Source organism: Dipodomys merriami, unplaced genomic scaffold (genome assembly GCF_024711535.1).
Source record: "Dipodomys merriami isolate MVZ:Mamm:240054 unplaced genomic scaffold, mDipMer1.0.p SCAF_344, whole genome shotgun sequence".
NCBI lineage: Eukaryota > Metazoa > Chordata > Mammalia > Rodentia > Heteromyidae > Dipodomys > Dipodomys merriami.
The window spans coordinates 520,457-531,459 of NW_027204982.1; positions in this window are offsets into that span (position 1 = coordinate 520,457).

Genomic DNA, 11,003 nt, shown 5'->3' on the forward strand with positions numbered 1-11,003 from the left:
AACCACTCCTGTTTTACTCCCTTCCCTGGTGCAGCTATACCTTACTTAGCTGGCATCAAGCCACTCCCTAGAATTGAGCAAGAGCATTTGCTGATGCTCTTCCAACTTCTCTCTGTGGCTCTGTATAGCCAGACTCTTGTACCTAAGATGGGTTACTTTGCTCTCCAGGTGGCCTCAAACTTGAGATAAACATGTAACGGATATGTCAACCTGAGTTATTTTCAAACTATGATCTTCAGATCTGAGCCACTATGCTCAGCCCAGTATTTCCAGTAAGTTACTTAATCTTTCTGACACTCGTTCTTCCTGTGTGGAAAGAGAAAAGAATTACGTTGTGGACCTTAGAATCCAGTGGGAGTTAAGACTGGGTGCAGGAAGTGTAAGTGTTCAGGATGGGTAGATAGAGTCTGACACTCTAATAACACTACTGGTATTTATATTGAAATGAATTCCAGGAATTCAAAACACTAAGGATTTTTTTGTTCTTGTTTATCATTTTATGGACATTGAAGGAGCCACAGAAATTCAAGGAGAACAGGGAAACAAATGCAGCAGTTGTACTCTGTAGAGATTATATTTACAATGACCTATACCTCTTGTGGACAGGGACAGGAGGGAAAATCAGAGACAGAGCAAAGTTATGAGATTGTCAAGCAAGAAGTGAACTCATTAGTGACTTATAAAATGGTGATCTGTATGTACACTACCTTAACCAAAACAATTTGAAAAATCCAGGTTGATGATTCTGTCCTCCAGTTTTTGTAGAGGCCCTTAAGACTCAGGCCCACCTGGAGTTTTTGAAGGTCAAATTATATGATAATTAATGTAGAGCCAGAATATCTTAAGAAATAATATAAAAAGTCATTCTTAGTGCCTTTTTCTCTTTGAATGGCGATTCTATACGTTGTTGTCAGAGCAAAATTTTTACTTTTTGTTTTTAGTACTTGTCAGGTGTTGAATCCTCTTAAATCTTTGTGACAAAGGTCTGCTATATCTTGGCACCCTGCCCCTAATTAAAATGGTAATTAACCTTTGAAATTAATGTACTTGAGTATGAGTTTTATTTATTGATTTAACTTGTCGGTAGTGGTGAACTCTGGGGATGGTTGCCATCCCTCAGCTCTTCAGCTCAAGACTAGTACTCTAACACTTGAGCCACAGTACCACTTCTACCATTTTCTGCTTAGGTGGTACTGAGGAATCAAACCTAGGGTCTCGTGCATTCAAGGTGAGCTGTCTACAACTGATCCACCTTCTGAGCCCCTATGAGTGATATGTTTGTGCATGGGTCTATCAAGCAAATTTATTAAGCAAATGTATTCATTTGCCACTAGACATATTCAAAATTATAAATTATCTGATATTTTAATGAATAAAACAGTTATCATTGATACTAGGAAGTTTGTCTCCCTATATTAAAAACATGGAGGAAGGTATTTTAAACTAAACCTACATAAGAAATTTTAAGATCTTGTTGCTAACAAATGTGTCCCGGTATTATTACATTAAACAGAAAATTCAAAATGTTTTTTCTTCATGAATACAGAGATCAAAGGTCTTATAATACTTATTTCAAGATGCAAATTAAAGGGGAAATCAGTCAGGAGGTAAAATTTATATTGAATGTTAATAGTTAAAGATGAAAAAGAGATCCTAGATTGCAAACTAAAGACAAAGCAATATCAGAGCACTATATGCTCAATATTAAATAAGAAGGTTTATTTGAAAATTGAGTTGGAATGTGCACATCAGGCAAAAGCAAGAAATCAGAGCCTACTACCAACAAAGAAACACCATAAAAGGAAAAAAGTTCCTGTCCTTGATTTCAATGATACATATAACCCCTACACATGCACACGCGCGCACACACACACACACACACACACACACACACACACACACACACACACACACACACACACACAAATGTATGCAACTGCTCAACCTACTCACATCCATTCAACATGAATCAAAGATCTTCCTATAATATTTGAAGCTTTAAAAGTTTCTAGTTTTGTAAATAATTGATGACAGATGCATAAGCAAATGTTTTCTGAATAACACTCTGTTATGTAATTGAGAATTTATGATGATTATATCTACTTAAAATATCTCTGAATCTCGAAAGAATTAAACAAGAGACAATACGAATTTGGGACTATATTTCTACCAGCTATTCTGCAAAGGCTTAAAAAAAAGTTATGAGACCCAATATTGAATACCAAATTAATACAATTAATACATGTGTAATTGAAGTGAAAGACAGTGATCAGAGACCTATGCTGCCTGGAATTCTCAGCAAGCTGCACACTGTGACAACGTTGATTCTGCTGCGCCAGGCCTACATTTCTTTTCCCTAGAGCACTGGCCCTGCTGGGATTGGGGATGGGGGCTGTGTGGAGAGGGAGGAGGCCAAAGGGGAGGCCGAGCTTTTGTTGGTGCTGAGGGCGGTGGGGAGAGGATGGTGGGGAGGCCCTGACGGAGGCTGTGAAGGGAGAAAGAGGCAGTGGGCCAACAGCTCATGCAGCAGCAGCCCTAAAGGCAGCTGAGTTCTGGAGAGTGTCTGTGAGGTGTGCAATTTGGGGTGGATTTGCTATGGCCTGTTTGCTTGGTGAGGAGAGGAAGAAGTCTCGAGTCCCACCCAAACAGATAATGAAAAATGAGACAACCAGTGGCTGAAGAATTTCTAGAACAAACACAGGGATTTATAGGTAACCTCTATGGCCAGTGAGGACAGTAAGGCTGGACCTGTTGTTGTCATGCCTCTCTCGATGCCCTTGGAAGTGAGGGCCAGCTCTCCTGTGGGCTAGGCCTCGCTCTTGCCTTGATGCCGGCACCAGGAATTGTCAGCACAGCCTCAGCCTGCAAAAAGGAGCTGGCCTGTTGTTTGTGTTGGAACCTGGGCAGCTACTGGAGAGCTATACACAGCAGGGCAGAGGAAGCATGGCTGGTAGGCTCTGCTCCAGCCCAGCCAAGCTCAGGACCACTGGGGAATTTCCTGCTTTGGATCAGGACCAGGCACTGCTTCCCAGACAAATAGGGCCTCTGGAGACCTGTGCAGTGGCCGCCACGTGTGGCTTGTGAACCTCCTTAGAATGGCCAAGGAATCTCAATGCAGAGGTGCATTTGGTTCTGTGCCTCTCCCATCTTCTGGATTCCTGCTCTCATCCTGCCTCCTGCCATGTCCAACTTCAGGAGTCAACTTCTCCAAGTCACTGAGAGGCCATCATGGAGATGCTCACAGGGCTTTCCAGGCTGCTTCACCATGCATGCAGGGCTTACAGGATGCCATCCTCCAGGCAAAGCATACCCCCATTTCAGCTTGGCCACCCCTGCCTAGGGGACCACAAACTGCATTCTTACACAGAAAGCCAGGGGTACACAAGACCGCCCTGCATTCTAAGTCATCCTTTCCTTCCTCCTGCTCAGGTGTGGAGCAGCTGTGGAGACAACTGCAACACCATGCTTGATTATCTAAAAAGAAGAGGAAAAAAGCATCATTGTCCCAGATACAGCTGCCCCTGGGGTCCTCTGTGTACACTAGTCTTGCGCTTAGATAAGGATCCCCAAAGACCACCATGGAGCCAGTTCTCATGTGAGCACATTAGAGTCATTTATTGCAAGGTCGAGCCTGGACTCACAACTTTCACCATTGCAGTGGGTCAGAGTTGAGAGCCCTGACCCTTCAGTTAACTGGGTAATCTTATAACAATCTTATTGGCTAGCGAGTGCAGGCTAAGCAATAAGCAATAATTTGTGGAGCAGAAGGGAAAAAAAAACAAATCGTTTAAATAGGGATACAAGTGGACCCATTGCAACAATGAGATGTACAAGTTCTTATGGAGAAAAACGAATTTTACAACTTTGATGGAGGGAGGGGGGAGGAGAATTTGATGGGGAAGCAAGGGGAGGATGGGAAGGGATGGGAGGGGGAAACAAAGGTGGAGTCTACAATGTTTGATAAGACATCATCTTGCCTATGTAATTGTAACCCCTCTGTACAGTATTTTCACAATAAAAAGAAAAAAATTAAAAATAAAAAAACTGTAGGTTTAGGTACTTTCTTTCATTTGTTGATGGCTATTGCTAGGGAAGTTATGGGCAGAACATTATTATGACATTTCACAGTTTTTCCAGGAACCTGAGTTCTAACTTTCAGTAAAAGTCTACTTACAATGGGTACTTTCAGTCCAGAATGCCTGTACATTGGCAAAGACCTCTCACTAGGTGTGTGTGTGTGTGTGTGTGTTTTCGTGTGTGTGTGTGTGTGTGTGTGTGTGTGTGTGTGTGTGTGTGTGTGTGTGTGTGTGTGTTGTGTGAGAGAGTCAGACACAGATGAGTTTTGGAATAAAACACTCCTTCCCTTCAGCATTGAGTTTTGGTATCTATTGTTTGTCCCACCTCCCCAATCTGGAGTTCGAAAGTTGTCCTTCTAAATACTTTTTTTCCTTTGATCTTCTTGATATTCAGGTTCCTAAGGTCTGCTTGTGAACTTCAACATTTGCTTCATGAAGGTGATGCCTTTCTTCTAACTTTTATGTAACCTTTTGCTCTCTTTAAATCCAGTTTTTGCTGTGTTAGTGGTTTTACTTAGCCCAGACTGTGGTGGTCCATGCTGTGATTGTTAATTCAGAGATTAGTTTAGGCCAATATGAGATACTATACTTTCAGAATATCAGTGAAAGAAGTCAGTACCTTTATTGAAATCATTTCCTGGTTGTAAATACAAACAAAAACATCCAGTGATATAAATGTACAATCTGTTGTTTTTAGTTAATTGTGCACCACTGTAATGAAAAAAAATCTTTTTACTAACTAAAGTGAGTATTTGTAATAGAAAAAAATGAAATATTATAAATCTTAAAAATTGATGAAATACCAAAAGGAAAAGAAAGACACTTATCAGGAATGAAGTACAAATGTAAGTGTTTAATATATAAATGAAATCTTTGAGATTCATATCCACATAGCAAATACGAAGTAAAATAAAGAGGAAAGTCACTGAGATCCTATCTTACACACCAGAATAGCTATTATCACTCAAATAAATAAACTGCTGGATAGGTTGGAATAAATCAGGAATTATATTTGGTTTTGTGGCATTGTAAACTAGTGCAACCCATAGGGATATTTTAATGGAAGTTTACACAAGACCAAAAAGTTAGATATGTTGACCTTTACCACAATTGGATACATATTGAAGGAATATAAATCAACATGAACATTCATGTTCATGGCAGCAATATTCTATAGCAACCAAGCTGTGTAATCAACCTAGATGCACCAGAAAGAGGGAATGAAAAAAATGGGCTATTCATAGCTATAAACATGTTCTGGTATATGATAGGTGAATGTTTCTACTGCATCATTGCTAAATATTGTGAATATATAACTAATCCTAATTTCACTGGATTTTGTGGCATTGTGTTTTTGCTTTAATGAGGAACGTCCATATTGATTTTCAGACCAGTTACAATAGGTTGAAGATATCCTATAATATGTGGATATTAGATCAAAATTTAAATATATCAATGAACACATAAAATACCATCATATATAGTATATAATTTGAAACAATTTTAAGAAGGCAACAGTTGGGGTTAAAGACGATGTTAGAAGCTTAACAAATACACAGATATGGAAAAATACAAAAAAGTGTGCAACTAATTACTGCCAATAGTAAAATATTTTCCTCAAGTTTTCACAATGAAACTATTAAAATAATACTTAATAAAATCAAATAAATATGGCTTGGAAGAAAATGTCCCATAGTTATACATTTCCCCATAATTTGTTTTACTTTATAACAAATGGATTAGAAGAAAGTGTAATTACATGTCGGAAGATGCTAACCCTTTCAAATGTCATTTATTGAATCCAGCAAAGAAAAGTAACAGAGAAGTAGAGAGTAAGAACAACCTGGGGTATGGATAAAGATACTCAGTAGAACTTAGTGAAGAAAGAATGTGCTCCATTTTTCCTGATCAAAATAGAGCTAGGACAGCTAAATTTTGACAGAACACTTGTAATGTAGAGTAATGGAGTTACTAATTTAGGTAGTAATTTACTACTTTTATTCCCAAATCTTATGATGTGATTCCCAAATGATGTGAGTGATCCTACATTTTCTGAGCCCTTTTTTTCATCCAAAGTTTCTAATTCCTCACCCTGCCAATGGGCTTTCTACTACTCTCATTTCTCCTTGGTTCTGAACTAAACTCCTGTAAACTTTTGGTTCATGAGAAAGAGCTGGAGAAATAAGAGGATGGCTTGGAGTCTGAGCTAACATCCACTCCAGCTTGGAGGATCTGGTGAAGGACTTCCACCTGAGTCTCAGAATCAGATATTAATTGGCCTCTTTGGAAATGGAGAAACTAAATCCCTCAGGCAGAATCTGTCATTCTCTGAAGAGATTTGATACTAGGGCACAATTCAGAGAATGAGCTTTCCCATTGTCAGAAGGAACAAGTTGAAAACTCAAAGTGGCCTCAGGTCTGAAAGGACCAGTCAGAAGCCAAGAGATCACAGTTTCGTCCTCATAAGGGACTTTCTGGTAGGAATAGAGTCTGAGCAAAATCTAAGATGGAGATAAACTGAGCCTGGGCCTAACGAGGACACAAAAGAATGACCCTTTCTTTGACTACAAGGGAGTAGTGTAGTGAGACATGACAACTTCCTTCACATAAGAAAATTCACTAGGTAAGTTATCTCACTGCCACTTTGCAGGAGGTCAGTTTCCCCAAAGGAGAAGTTGTTAAATGTTGTGACTGCCAGTTTGCTCTCTAGGCTGTTGTCTCTCTCACCCTTTCTCATGTCAGGAATGCATTGCTTCTTTCAGACACTCTACTTGTCCTGACTCCTAGGCAGGAATACTGTAGTCTATTCTTTGGCTAACCTCTTGCATTTAAGGTAGAATTGGCCCAGGCTCTGCTCATGCCAAGAGGTAGATGCAAGCGGCGAATATAAGCTCAGATTTGTGCAAAACAACAATCATATTGAAAAAAATTAAATGATATTAATAGTTGAATAATTTAGGGTTTAGAGCCACAAGATTTAGGTAATTATTAGAAATACATCCAGAATCATGGATTAGGAAGAGAACAGTGAACTAGGTTCAGCATACGATGGAAAAGACTCCATAGCCATAACAGGAGATGAGAGTATAAAGGAACTATTGGCATAGGTTCATTTACTATCTTAGGAGTGACCTTGGATAGGAGGCTTTTAGAATAATAACTGAAAGACAGGAACTTGCTGGGCAATGGTGTCTCACACCTGTAATCCTAGCTAACCGGGAGGCTGAGATCCGAGTATTATGATTCAAAGCAAGCCCAGGCAGAAAAAGCCAGAAGTGATGCTGTGGCTCAAGTGGTAGAGCAAGAGCCTTGAGCTCAGGGACAATGCCTAGGCCCTGAGTGCAAGCTTTGGGATCAGCAAAACAACAACAAGAAACAATAATGATAAAAGAAATAAAAGAAGGACTTAAATATATACGATGTAATGATGATCATGTGTAACTGTTTAGGGAACATAAAAGGAGACAAAATTTGGAGCAAAATGATATCTATTCTTTACTAATCAAGGATGCAAAGTAAATGCCAAATACCTCTTCTCAAAAACTTCCAAACTTGGCCTGGGAATGCGGTTCAGTGTTAGAGTGCTTGCCTTGCATGCATGAGGCCTTGGGTTCGATTCTTCAGGACCACATAAGCAGAAAAAGCCAGAAGTGCTGCTATGGCTCGAGTGGTAGAGCACTAGCCTTGAATTGAAGGGACAGTGCCCAGGCCCAGAGTTCAGGCCTGCTGTCTGGCCTAAATAAAAACAAAAAAATAAAACAAAAGAAAAACTTATCTTTTCTCATAACTGAAAAGAGGCTCCTTTTACAGAAATTCTCCTTATCTAGCTCAAGGTCATCAGAACTTCAGCAGACTTACCTTGTTGAGGTGTAATGCACCTAACTCTACTGAACCTAATCATGGCTAGGAAAGTATGGACATCGATATGATTGTTGTATTTTTCTTTATAAATATATATTACTGTCAGTTATTATATATAATATATTATAATATAGAATATATTAGACATTATATAATATTTCAAATATATTATAACATGTATTACATATTAACAGACTTCCTATTTTTAGAGTTAGGAGCAAGCAGCATATTGAAAGAAAAATGTTTGAAACTCTGAGTTATTTCTCTACCACAGGACAATACCAGGTTTCATTCTTATTACCCAAAGAGGAACATAGGAAAGCGATGCCCATGGATGTGGTTCTCTGGATTTGGAAACTGTGATAATATATATATATATATATATATGATATATATATATATATATATATCATATATATATGAAATATCGTTTAATAATAGTGAATATGTAAAACTATAGCAACAGATAAATAAGTGAACACCTATGTGCACACAATCTCAGTCACTTTCATGTAGAAAATTTCTTTTCTATGCTCTTATTCACCTACACAGAGAGTACATGAGTTGCCCTTGAATTGTCTTGGAAGTTCATTTGCGGGATCCTGTAGCTTCACATCCTTTGTTCCCTAAGTAGCCACATGTTATGTATTCAATAACAAAACTGTTACAGGCAAAAGTATCCACCCTGACACACAGAGGAACTTGGATTTCAGAAATGCCACAAATAAGTGGGAGGTACAGCAGTACTTTTCAAAATTGAATAGATTACATATTTATTAGAAAGATGGGTGCTGCAATACACAATAAATAAAAATAAAATAATTACATATGACATCAAATTACGAAGTTCCAGGGCATTTCCCTACTCTTGAGAACTGGAGTAATCCATATTAAAAATAACTAAATGAAAAGACGAATGTTTTATGCCAAATTTCAAAACATACTATATGTTATACAAAGGAAATGCAATAAGCATGCATTTTTAATCTAGTAAAATCATATGGTATGAAGAATCTGATTAACTGATTCATAGAAATCAATACAATGCAGATAAAACATCCGATATCTCAAGTGTCAACATAGCAGAATACTTTCAATATATGGTGTCTATTTTACATATTATCCAGCCCTATCCATCCCACAATGGCAGAAGTCTCTTCCTGAGAAAGTCCAGAGACTCGTCGACTGTGAGTGCTCAATGTAGACCTGTTCCCATTCTCTTATATTTGGGCTTGTGATAGACTGACTATCTGTTAATTTGCCAAAGGCACAATTTGAACAGGGTTCCAATAATGATATTTTAGCTCTCACGAAAAAAGGGAAATTGAAGACAGAGAGAAAATCTACCAGATCCCTGAAAGATTTCTTGATTGTGCTAAACCTGTAGCTGTCTACTAACACTTGAACAAACTGCAGTAATTGCCACTCCAATCACATGTCCAAAAAGTGGCTTTCCAAATATTGGCCTATTTTCACTTTGGTAAATCAAGACACACTATACACACTATTGTGGCCCCGTTTTACTTAAACTTTTAGCTATGGTTGGCCCAAGGGATAGTTGACCTTACCAATGTCGTAAATTTTAGGTCATCACACAATCACTTGATAGCCCTTAAACATGAAAAATACCTACCCATATAAGTCTGCATTACATATTTATTACTGTTTTTCTTCATTTGTCATGTTTTACATATTTGTGTATCCCAGGGCTTAGCTCTGTAATATTTCTTCTCATGTTTGTTACTACTGAGCACAGTAATTATTTCTGTATTTTTCTCTAGCTCTGTTTTCTTTAATTCAAGTCCTTAATAGCATTCTGTCAACTGACAACTCCTAGCTACTGATTTGAGCAAACTCAAAAGATCCCAAAGTGAGCTTTGATCTCTATCTACAAACCAATCCCTCATTACTATTTCATTAAGTGATAACACTTCCACCTCTCTTGTCAAAATAACTTGGAGTCATTTCAGACTTACATACTTTTTGACACCTCATATTTAATCTATGACCAGGATTGGGCAAATTAACTCACTGTATATTTTAGGAACCATATATATATATATATATATATATATATATATATATATATATATATATATATATATATATATGGTATATGAGTGTTAGTACTATGACTTAAATTTGGGAACTAGGTTCTTTTATTTTTCTTTTTATGGGGAGGGGGTCCGGTTGTGGGGCCTGAACTCTGGGCATGGGTGCTGTTCCTCAGCTCTTCAGCTCAGACTAGTACTCTACCACTTGAGCCACAGCGCCACCTCAAACTTTTTTTTTCTTTTTGCTTATGTGGTGCTGAGGAATTGAACCGAGGACTTCATGCATTCAAGGCAAGCACTCTATCACTGAGCCACCTTCCCAGCTCCTTACTTTACTTTTTTGCTCAGGCTTTATTTTGTATAAAGATCACCTACAATGTCATTACCCACACCTTTTTCATTTAAAAAATATGTGTATTCTGTAGCAATGTTATTGCCATTATAACCATAATTAGGAAGATAATGTGGGATCATCTGCTCCATACATTTTGAAAGGTAATGAATGTGAAACTTACAGCATATCCTCAGATATGCCTGGTAGAAACCTGGATTTGTATTATGGGTCTACAATTGATCAGTATTAGGTACTTGGGAAATTTGTTTGGCTTTGTTGCTGACTTCTGTTTTTAATAAAACACTTAATTCATTTCCTAACTGGAAGAACTATCATGAGCACTAAAATTACCCTAATGCAGGTGCAGTGCTTAGAATGGGGACTGCACATTGTTTAGTAAGTCCCAAAGAAGTCAGCTTCCATCAACATAGTCACAGTATCTTACCTGAAAGCCTTAAGAAATATATACCCAACTGATGTTAATATCAGTGAAAATTTGTCTTTACAAAAAAAGGTCTTTTCTTCATATGAAACAATTAAAGTAATGTTGGGCTGTCCTGTGGCTTTTACTCTGAAGGAGTTTTGCCTAAATTTTATTCTTACTCTATTAGTGGTAGCAGTAGCATTCTTTAGTGCTACCCTTCATGTTTCTAGTTCTGTGTTCCATTTGGAATACTG